Source organism: Mobula hypostoma, chromosome 15 (assembly GCF_963921235.1).
Source record: "Mobula hypostoma chromosome 15, sMobHyp1.1, whole genome shotgun sequence".
Classification (NCBI taxonomy): Eukaryota; Metazoa; Chordata; class Chondrichthyes; order Myliobatiformes; family Myliobatidae; genus Mobula; species Mobula hypostoma.
This window is the reverse complement of record NC_086111.1, coordinates 26,731,814-26,744,542: the sequence shown is the minus strand read 5'-3', so window position 1 is coordinate 26,744,542 and position 12,729 is coordinate 26,731,814.

Genomic DNA, 12,729 nt, shown 5'->3' with positions numbered 1-12,729 from the left:
GCCAAATAACTTGGACAGTCTGCTCAGAAATTTTTTCCAAACTACAATTGGCATTCCGGGGAAGGGCCACATTTCTGTAAGTGAACAGGACTTGTTTTCTTCAGATAATGAACAACATTTTTTTTGTTTTTCTTCTTCACTGATAGCCAGGGTGAAGGGAGAAGTGATGCTCGTTGTTAGGAAGATAGTCAGAAAGTGGCGGTCACAGGGTTTAGTTAACCCGTTTTCAGGAACCATTAATAACAAGTAAATGCAAACCTCCAATTAAATTGGTTGTATCCTAAACTGATATGATACAGTTTTTGGTCTGATTTTATAAGCAATAGTCAGCAATTGAAATCACCAGGACATGAAAGAGCCAGCTAACAAACAGATTGTTATTTATTTTAATGTTCACAGAGACAGCAGACCCTTGATAAAATTGGTTCTGGAGAATAACCACAATATTTACTCAGATCCCATTAAAGCTAAGGTGGGAGAAGCTCTGATCTTCAGTACAGAGATGTATATTTTATACACCATATAGAATACCATACACCATATGGAGCAGACAGTGATGTTAGGTAAAGGCAGGGGTCATGGTGTGTGTTTCATGTTTAACTCATCGTGAAGCACAAACATGGCAGTTTTATCTCAGTCAAGCTCACCTTGCTTGGAAAATCTGGCGATCTAGTGTCAGCTGTTCAGTCTGCCAAGGAAGTTTTCCACCATCATCCTGGTACACTTCATCCAGGCAAAGGCTAAGCAGGCAGTGGAGGAGATGAGCACGATGTTCAACTGTTGCGAGACAGCGCACTATGATGCCTTCTCAATCATTGTGAGGGACATCAATCAGACCAGCTTGAAGAAGTCTCTGACATATCACCACAAACATTTCACCTGTATAACCAAAGGAGCCATCACACATGAACACTGTCACACCCACCACCAAGAATGCTTACCATGCCATCCCACGTCTGCACTTTGGCAAGTCTGATGTACAGGCAATGACTGAGTACTACAGCATCAGTGATGAGGAGCGTAAAGGTATGGTGAAGGGAGATGGAAGAGAGCTTACAGGACTGCTTTGAATTAATGGTCCGGTTCATATTCAGGGATGTAACTTCAAATCTGACACTGGCACTGACTTCAGAAAGATGTATGTGAATGAGAAGATGACTTCAAGAACATACCAGACAAATCAAAACCGAAAGATGTGGATGAACCAGGAGATATGCAATCTGCTGAGTGCTTCATCTGTGGTGTTGAAGCTGCTAACTCTAAAATATACAAGAAGTCCACCTATGATCTATGGAAGGCTAGAATAAGAGTAAATAAAGCAATTTTGTGTAAAATTAGAGATATAATCAGATGCACAACAACTATGGCAGGGTTTGCAGACCATTACTTCCTATAATGTGAAACCTACTATCATAAATGGCTGTGTTTTTTTTAATCCCTGTTGCCTTTTATATGCACTTTGAAACGGAGAATAAAACAAGGCCTCTGTGACCAAGGTCACAGCATCTAGTGACCTTGTGACTGTGTCAGAGGCTGATGTCAAAACGTCCTTCAAGAACGTGAACCCTCACAAAGCGTCAGGCTCTGATGGTGTACCTGGCAGTCTACTGAAAACCTGTACCAACCAGTTGGCTGTAGCGTTCAAGGACATTTTCAATCTCTCACTGCTGCAGTCGGAGATTCCCACCTGCTTCAAAAGGGCATCAGGAGTCGAGTGAGCTGTCTCAATGGCTATTGTCCAATGAGTGTATTGCAATGAAGTACTTTGGCTGTGGCTAAAATTAATTCCTGCCTGAGAAAGGATCTGGATCTGCTCCAGTTAGCCTGCTGATACAGCAGGTTTACAGTGGATGCAATCTGATTGCTTCTGTTATGTTTTGTAACACCAAAGCATTAAACGAATTCAAAGGAAAACAAGAGAGCCAAGAGATATGAGTCTTGTTTCATTTTTTTACATTAAGTGATGCATGCACATATTACATGGCAGTCTCACGACATATGTAATTCACTTACTTTTACATATAACCCATAATTAATGATTTAAACAAACAAGAATGCTTAATCAAACAATACATGTACAATTTTATTTGAGGAATACAACTGAGTGTGTATTTCACACTTCACTCAGTGTTTGACCACCCAAATAATAACTGTACCTACTGCTGTTTATAGATTACAGCTTGGCATTCAACACCATCATCCTCTCAGTGCTAATCAACAAGCTTCAGCTTCTGGGACTCTTTACCTCTGCAGCTGAATTCTTGACTTCTTCATTAGGAGACCAAAATAAGCATGGATAGGTAATAATACCTCCTCCTTGTTGACAATTAACCCAGTTGCACCTCAAGGAAGCATGCTTAGCCTAATGCTGTATTCTCTCTAGAGTCATGATTGTGTGGCTAGGCACAGCTCAAACACCAACTATAAATTTGCTGATGACACCACGGTTGTTGGCAGTATCTCAAATGGTAACAAGGGGATGTTTAGGATTGAGATAAATTGGCTGGGTGAGTGGTGTCACAACAATAATCTTGCAATCAATCTTGGCAAGACAATTGAACTGATTATGGACTTCAGGAAGAGAACCAGCTGTCATCATTGAGGGGTCAGCAGTGGAAAGAGTGAACAGCTTCAAGTTCCTGGACATCAGCATCTTGGTGTCTTTATCATAGACACTACACATTGATGCAATCACAGAGAAGGCATGGGAGTTGCCCTACTTTACTAGATGTTTGAGGAGTTTGGGAAGGTAGCAAAAACTCTGGCAAACTTCTCCAGATGTATGGTGGAGAGCAATCTCACTGGTTGCATCACTGCCAGACATACAAGATCAAAAAAAAAATGTAGAGGGCTGTAGACTTAACCGGCTCCATCATGGGCACAAGTGTCCCACCATCAAAGACATCGTCAAAGGACAGTGACTCAAGAGAGTGGCATCCTTCATTAAGGACCCTCACCATCTGGGCATGCTCTCTTATCATTACTGCTATGAAGGAGGAGATACAGGAACCAGATTATGCACACTCATTGTTTAGACTATAAAACCACAAGACATAGGAGCATTATTAGGCCATTCAGCCCAGCAAGTCCACTCCACTGTATCATCATGGCTGATTCCAGATCCCATTCTCCTGCCCTCTCACCATATGCCTTTATTTATCCATTCATTCATTCGTTTATTTGTTTGTTTGTTTGTTTGTTTATTTATATCATTTTTGTTGTGACTTATTTTTTAAAGTCTTGGGTTGTACTGATTCTGATTCCGATTCCGATTCAGTAAAGTGGAAGCAATTTGAGGAATTCAATGGGTCAGACCTCACCTGTGGAGGAAAATGGGAAGTTGACATTTCTGATGGAGATCCTTGAAGTTGACAGGGTATGAATGGACCAAGCATTAGAGACACAGTGTATTTGGGAATTAGGGATTAAACATGAATGGAACTGCATCAGGACTGATGTTTTTGTTCAGGCATCATAAGATTCCATTGTGCGACAAGCAAGTTAAAGGTCTTGTCACACAAGAATCAAAATTGAGGAAATGTTGTTACTGCAAGGCAGGAAATATTGTTGAAAGAAGGATAACGGGGAAAAACAGAAATTATTGTAGATAGATGTGAGCAACACGTGTAATGCTGGAGGAATTTACTAGGTCAGGCAGAATCTGTGGAAAGGAATAAACAGATGACATTTCAAGTTGAGACACTTTATCAGGATGATGTGAAAGATATTCATTCCTAAGAATTGTAGGTGTAAACAGACATTAGTAGAACCAGAGTGGTGACACAAGAGATTGCAGATGCTTGAGTCTGGAGCTATGAACAAAATGCTGGAAGACCTCAACAGATCTGTAGTGGGAATTCGGCAGTCGGTAATTATGATGGAAACCCATCCAGCAGGAGGATATAAATGCACCAAGTATGGGGGAACACTACATTTCAGAATTTGGCATATGACAACATTCTAACATGAAAATGCCAAGAGAAGTCAAGAGAAACCCTCTGTCTTCAGTGTAGAAGCAAGGTAAGTCCCAGTTAGGCATCCTGAATATAAGTATCATCAAAGGTTCAAAGGTACAATTTAATGTCAGAGAAAGGTATACAATATACATCCTGAAAAGCTTTTTCTTGGCAACCATCCATGAAGACAGAGGAGTGCCCCAAAGAATGAACGAGAGCTAAATGTTAGAACTCCAAAGACCCCACCCCCGCTCGTAAGTGGCAGCAAGCAACATTCCCCCCTCCCCCCACCTGTAATAAAGAAGCATCAGTGCCCGCCACTGGGCATTTAAGTGTGAGCAAAGCAATAGCAAAGACGCAGACTTGAGTTACCCCAAAGACTTAGCGTTTCACCCAGTATACGACATACTACAGGCTCTCTCTCGCTCCCTAATAAGGGAGAAGGAGGTATTTTCATTTTCCAAGCGAGCAGGGTGACATAGTAAACAACTCACTGGTTTACAATGTTAAAAGTCCATTAGGCTGCTTTTCTCGAGCTCTATGCCCGAAGATCCCGAAGATCTCGAAGATCTGGGGTCTCCAGGCACCCAGCCACAGATATCCCGACTCCCCCAATGACACACGGGTCTCCTGCCATGACACCAACCCTCAAGCTGCTTGTCTCCAGAGTCCTGAGATCCTAGGCTTCCAAATCTGAGCTGGACTCTTAGGCCGAGCCCTTGGAGTGTCGAACAACGGCCGGTTGTGAAACCCTAAGAGCAAAGAACCAAAGTCAGTGTGTAACTCCAGATCAGGGTCTTCAAAAGAACCCTGAAAGGGAAAAATAAAGATATTAAAGATATTATCCGAAGATGCAAGCAAAGGAGTCGCCATTTAGCACCAACATTAGTCTGCTCTGCCTCTTCCTTTTCAGAAACATTTTATCCTAAATATATAGCACTTAGTAGGTCAGTATTCTCCAGAAAACTCTCCCACATAAACTAGTTCACATTATGCAGATACTGATATTAAATAAAGGTTTGTTGTTTCTACTGCTATAGCTCTAAGTGGCTCTTTATCCACTTTATGAATATGTATGAGAGAAGATAGCCATTTGACCCATCATGTCTGTTCTGCAATTTAATCATGGCTGATTGTATTTTCAGCCCAATTTTTGCTCTATATAACCTTTAACTCCATTGCCAATCAGAACCTAACAATCTCTTCTTTAAATGGACCCACCGACCTGGCCTTCACAACCCTCTGTGGCAACGATTTCCACAGACTCATGACATTTTGACCACAAAAGTTCTGCCTTATCTCAGTTCTTTAGATGAACCTATGATTCTGAGGCTAGGCCCTCAGATTCTAGACTGTCCAACCAATGGAAAAGGCATTTCTGGTCTCAGTTCCACACAGGTATCACCAAGGACAAAACTTCTACTTGGTGAACCTGTGCTACAAGCTTATCAGTCTGCTCAATGTTTGCTATCACTTTGAGTCAGGTAACTCTCATTTTTCACAGAGATTTTATTAACGAGCATGGGGATGTGGATTTTGTATTCTTGAACTCGGCTTTCAATCTTTTCTGCTGATTGCATCCAAGGTATAAATATAAAGATTAAAGTTTCTTCAGTGCAATCTCTGTACTGAGATAATTCTCGTGACTTGCTGCTGCATTTGACACATTTAAGATGATACACAAAAGCTCTCTAATCTTTCTTCCAGAAGGAAGCATTGAGAATATTGACGCTTAGTACATGATTCACCAAACACCATTATTTTAGTTCTTGAAACATAAAGTAAACATGAAGTACAATAAATGTTTAGTTAGTGATGCAGAGTACATTGTGGTCTAAAAATACTTCTCATCTCCAAAGGCTCATTAAGCTGGCAGTCATGAAGAAGTCATACCTGTTTGTGCAGGCATGACATCCCACATCTAGCAGTGGTATTCTGTTGCACCTGAGAGCAAGACGTGATAGAAAGAGCTTACATGTGCATATATGCCTTAACCAGTGGACCCAAAATGTTCAGGCATTTTGATGTCATTGCGTTAGTCTGCCAACCCTTGCTCTTGTGTGTTTCATTGGCATTAAGGACCTGAATAACAGAAATCTACTAATTATGTTTGTTGCTTCCTCATCTTGTTAAAATATTTTACAGAGCAAATAAAACTATTATATGAAACATAACATATAACATATTTAGGGTAATAGTTTTAAGCACTTTTTTTAAGTGTAAGGGGGTTTCGACTTTTATATTACTACGGAGGCTAATTAAAATGGCGTCTTTGTTATGTTGATCTGGGGAACGCGGCTTTGTTGTGTTAAACGCTGAGAAAGATTGCGCTAGCAGCTTGTTTTGCTTTAGAGTGCTATTAACCAATTGGGATAGTTGTTATGGTTTTGGTGTATTTGAAGATACTGTATGCGTGGGGTTTTGGGGCAGAAGGCGGGAGAGCGAGACAGAGGATGGACGATGTGCTGTGCTGTCCGCTAACGGGGTCGGACCCCGAGGAGAGCGTTTGGTGAGGAGACGGAAATGGACTCATGTGGAGCGTCTGGTTGACCACCGTTGTTGGTCCCAGGCGGCCAGTCGAGGTGGTCCGAGGGGGTCGCAGGGTGAAGAAGAAGGTCCTTGAGCTCCAACGCTTTTGTGCACGAAGAGATTGAACTTTGATAAGTGTGGCGCCTTTTATTTTCCTTTTATATTTTATTCTCTCTTAATTATATAGTTCCAGTAATATCTGTAAACTGTAAATCATTTAATTGCATCTGGTGTATTGTCTGTTATTTGGGTGGGGTGGGGTACATCACACAGCATCCGCACAAAGGAATTACCCAGTTTGCCGGGGCCGAGACTGTTTCCCTAGACGACAGCGAGCCGAGCGACCCTGAGGGTGGCCGGGGGGGGGGGGCTAAATAAGCATCCGTTAGTCTCAAGAGACCATGGATTTGCGACTTGGAAGGTTTCCAGGTTGCAGGCCTGGGCAAGGTTGTATGGAAGACCGGCAGTTGCCCATGCTGCAAGTCTCCCCTCTCTATGCCACCGTTGTTGCCCAAGGGAAGGGCATTAGGACCCATACAGCTTATATTGCGTTCACAGTAATGTATGCTGTTTGTTATCTCATATCGGTGACATGACTGCTTGGGAACAGGACCTGTGGACCATTTCACAAACCAGTATACACTTTGCTGGGGAATTCATCTCCACTCACTCACTGTCAATGAAACTGAATTATGTAAGAAGTGTGCATCTGGTACAATAGCACATTTAGTGTCACCAACCAGGGATGAAATTACATCCTGGTAACATGACCTCTAGGGTCGGCAAGCATAAACATTTGACAAGGAAACTCTCCTCCTAACAGATCAATCAATGTTTAGTTCAAGATCATATTGTTGTGTTTAAAATTACAACATCATTCACACAATTAATGACCCATAGCCTTTTACCAACAATGAGTCATCTGAGCTCATTGCTGATCCAGTTCATGCTCCCATATTTTTATTACCAGTTACTGTCAGCTTGCTGCCTGAAGCCACCTGAGGGCACAGTCTGATGCAATGTACTCACAGAGCAAGCCCCTGCGATAAACAGTCGAAAGCTATTGACTGGTCACCATCAAGGACCCCCGTCATCCAGACCATGCTCTGCTATCGCGGCTGTCATAGGGACGGAGGTACAGGAGCCTAAGGTCCCACACTACCAAGTTTATTTGCACAGTTTGTCCTCTTTTTCACATCGTTCGTTTTTCGGACTTGGCATGTCGTTTTTCATTAGTTCTATTGTATTTCTCTGTTCTGCAGTGAATACTGGCAAGAAAATGAATCTTAAGGTAGTATATGATGACATATATATACTTCGATAATAAATTTATCTTTAATTTTGTACTGATGGCAACTTTCCCTGGTAGTTCAAAGTAAATTTATTATCGATGTACATATATGTGCCACTATATATATATATATATATACACTCTGGTATTTATTTTCTTGTGGGCATACTCAGTAATTCCATAGAATAATAACCATAACAGACTCAATGAAAGACTGCACTGACGTGCCCATTCAACCAGTGTGCAAAAGACAACAAACTGTGCAAATACAGAAAGAAAGAAATAATAAATACATACATAAATAAATAAGTAATAAAAATCGAGAACATGTGACGAAGAGTCCTTAAAAGTGCGTCCATAGGTTGTGGAAACATTTCAGTGCAGGGCCGGATTAAGCTAGTGCGGGGCCTGTAGCATGTGTTATAAAGGGGCCCTAAATTTTAAAAATGCACATAAGTATAAATCCTATGTTATTTACTTGCATAGTAAAGTAACTCAATTTTTTCATTTGCTATACAGCCAGATAATACGACAAATGTCTGACACTTCAGTAATAGCATTACTTACATGTAGGTATCAATTACCAATGTCAAAAGTAACAAAACTACAACAGAAAAGTTACATTTTCTAGATTTAGCATGAGCAAATTTGTTGATGATACTGGAGATGTCTATTTCACGCAGAAGTTCATGTTCAATGCTCGTTAGAGTGAGATTGTTCAATCTGTTTTGACCCATGGTGCTCCTTAGTTCATGTTTAATCCTTTTCAGTTTTGAAAATGAGCGTTCTCCACCACAGTTGGTAACCATGAATGACAAATAGATGCGCAAGGCATTTTCTACATTTGGAAAACATGACTCCAAAGAATTGTCAGTTATCAAACGATACAACTGTAACTCTACGTTTGGCGTCAATATGAGAAGCAAGATCAGTTTTCAACAGTTCACTAAACTTCACAAATTCTTCATCAAGATTTTCTTCCAGATCTACCAGATACGATTTAATAAGATTTGATGACCTCTTTACGATCTCTTCAGGCACAAACAACTGTAACTGATGAAGGAATCCAAAAACACCATTCACCTTCAGATGGGCTTTCTGCCTTTTTGACAGGGCAGAAAGCAAACTGTCAATAATGGCAAGAAATGTTCAGCTTTTAAACTTCTGAGAAGGCGCTTGAGATTCAACAAGTGGATCAAGAGTGCCGGAACCAATGAAATCATTATACGCGCGATTTTGCTTGTGCTTTCTTCGAGTTTGCTGTTGATAATCTTCACACTTAGTCAGATCCTTGGCTTTTTGCTCAATGTCTGAAAAAGTAGACTGCATAGCTTGAATATATCCATGCAAGGATTCGTAGAGCGCACAAGCTGTGTTCGAGTCTTGGCCAGAAGATTGCAAAGAAGCACTGGTCATTTCAAAATGCTGTAATAGTTGATCCCACAATATGACCATTATTTCTGTTTGAACTTCATCATGGTTGTAAGTTGTTCACAAGCCTATTGTCGACACTCTGCCTTCTGATCATTGTCATTTGAAATTTCATCCAAGACTTGTTTTATTCCAGAAAAGCTGTGTAAAAGTGCTTTTGTTGCATCTGCACGAGCTGACCACCTGGTATCTGACATTCTTTTCACAATGGGCAAATGAGAACCACCATCAGATAATGCAGCAGAAAGGATATCCCACTGACAAGTAAAGCAGAAAAAAATGTGTACAGGCCTTCTACAAATTGAAAGAAAATTAATGCTTCTTGACAGCATTCAGCAGCACATTTTCCAAACAAATTTAGTGAATGTGCAAAACGTGGAATGTAATCTGCAAACTCATTCAGCTCTGTAATTCGTGCTTGAAAGCCACTATACTTGCCATTCATGTTGCTGGAATTGTTATAACTTTGACCACGGCAGTCTTTTATATCAATGTCATTTTCCTTTAAAAAATCAAGTAAACTTTGAGCGAGCTGTTCAGCACTATGACCTTCCATATCCAAAAACCTCACAAATCTTTCAACTAGTCCAGACGGCAAAACATAGCGCACAGTCAAAGTCAGCGGTGTAACAGCGCACGCTGCAGCAGCTTGGGAGCGTGGGAGATAGCACAAAGGTCACCACGACACAGCAAGGAGCCAACACATGCCTGCACACGCATACCATGCAGCATGCAGCTCCCCCGACATGACAACAACAGCGTTGCCAGATTGTCATGAGAATACGGTGAGATGCCGATTTCACCAGACTGCAGCTTACAATCATTTAGTGCGGGATCCTCGAAAATTTGGGGCCCGTAGCATATGCTACTTTTGCTACTAGGTTAATCCGGGACTGGTTCAATGATGAGGCAAGTGAAGTTGTGTGAACTTACATTCTTTTGTCCAAGATCCTGATGGTTGAGGCATAATAACAGTTTCTGATCCTGGTAGTGTGAGTCCTAAGACTCCTATACCTTTTTCCTCATGGTACTAGCGAAAAAAGACCACATCCTGGGTGGTGGAGGTCCTTCATGAAGGATGCTGCTTTCCTACGATTGTGTTTCATGTAGAAGTATTCGATAGTGTGGAGGGCTCTATCCATGGTGGACTGGGCCGTATCCACTACTTTTGCGTATTTGCTAACAAGACACTGGGTAGACGTGGCCTCATCCCTCGATGTTTCAGCCTGGCTTGGAGTCCCCCTTCCTGTCTTGTTTCTGGCCATGGCGATGAACTTATATCCACTTAAAGGTGCCGAATCTGTCTGGTCCGCAGAAGGTCGTAAAATCTGTAGATCATTAAGTTGATTTGAAAGTACATTACTTAAAGGGAGATTATATGCTGCAAATTGCAGTGAGAGTAATTTGAAAGAGGTATATCTAAAAGTATTGTTTCAGCCCTCAGAATGTTGCCATGGTTCACTGGAGCCATCTTAAAGCCAAATAACAAAGAAGTCAAAAAAATGTACCTCCCTTTCAATATCCCTTACATGCAAAAAGCATGCAAAAATTATTGAACCACTCAAAAAGCAAAACATCTAAAATACTTAATGAACCTTAAAAGATGTTTAAACAATAAAAATAAATTCATCTGTAACATTTTGCGATGTGAAATTCCAGAGCATAATGGATCCTGTGGTGAGTAGTGTCAGAATCTTTTAACAGGTTCCAGACAATTATACTGTTTCTTGAAGCAAGCCCAATTCTGCTTATTTGTATTTATATAGCTGGAAAACTTTGCCTGGAAATTTTACAAGGTTATAATTGGAACTGTAGCTGTGCTAGCAGAAGCTGCTCTGTATAAGCTGAATCATTCTGTGCAAGAATCCTATGAACATATGTTCCACCCACACCACACCACCTCACGCCCACCAAGCAAAGCTTACCTGTAGCGTGATGCCCTCAACCTTAAGCTTGTGCATATTATTATAGAACGAGTCAGATTTATTTCGTAAACAAGTCCTGCCAAGGTGTTAGGTGCTGACGAAATGTCAGTACATTGCAGCATAATCTCTACAAAAACAGTGAGGGTAAGAATAGGATGATTTGGCAAAAGAATGCAGGGCTGAGGAATTAATGCAGGGGACAGGGTTTCTGCTTTCTGGATCATTGGGATCTCCTCTGAGGTATGTATGATCCAAACAAAGAGTATGGGTTACACCTGAACTCGAGGGGCTCCAATACCCCTGCAGTCAGGTTTGTGAGAGCAGTTAGGAAGGGTTAAACTAATTTGGCAGGAGGATGGGAACCAGAGTGAAAGGGCTGAGAATAGCGCAGTTGCTGTACAAGTAGATGCAGTGTGTACTGAGACAGTGAGGAAGGACAGGCAGATGATAGGATGAGTTGAAGTATATATGAATTGTCAAAGTTTGCAGTCCCAAAATACTGCCTCCCCCAGCATTTTGTATGTGGCTTCTCATGAACACAAGAGACTCAGCATCTGCTGGAAATCCAGAGTAATACACACAAAATACTGAAGGAACTCATCGTCCTAATGTAGGGTCTTGGCCCGAAACAATGACTCTTTGTTCCTTTCCAGAGATGCTGCTTGATCTGCTGATTTCCTCCATCATCTTCTATGTGGCTTCTCATCTTGGGTTGGTTAAAAAGTTGTATCTGAAACTCTGTACACTGGCAAAGGTGTTTACATTATCTCTAAATATGCCTAAAATTCAATGGTTTATACAATCAAAGAGGGAGAGAGTGGTGATGTAAACAGACCTCTCTTTCCTACTATGAGTTGAATGATCAAATAAGTGTTTCCATTTCACCTGAGAATAGACTATGTGAATGTTTTACCTGCTCTTCTTAGGTAGGGTCAGATTGTCTAGATGAATGATGAACCAGACTTGAGGATCTGAAGGGCTTACGTCTGTTTCTATGTTATTAATTTCACTACCCTTTATGTGATACTTGTAGATCTTTGTCAGCTGTTTTAATGAAATGAGATGGATGGTAACTAATATGTCAATTTGAATTAAGTCTCATTTCCACATCTTGTGAAAGACATGAATTGTGGCAGTCCTCCTCCATCCCATTAAATTACAGCAACTAAAGGCTACATTGTCCCAAAGAATGACAAGACAACTTACAATCAAACGGGCAGCAGCTCTGATGCCCTTTAGAAGCATACAGTCTTGCAGTACACAGAAAGAAAACCTTCATTTATGGACTGGTTGGGGGCGGTGGGTGTTTAAGCACAAAAAGCCCACTAATAATAACAAGCAGAAGAAGATGAGAATCAATAAATATCCTTTAGTATATTTGGAAATTCAGTGGAAAATGCAAAGCAACACAAGAAAAAGTGATGGGAACAAGTTGGAAAAATCTTTCTGGCAATTAATTCCAAGAAAACATTTGATTCTTTATATCTGATATCAACCGATCTGTCAGTTATAAGCTAAAGGAGTAAATATTGCTTTGAAGAGGAAAAGTAATAATTAATTATGAGTTACTAAATACCTGCAGAATTGAAACGGAATT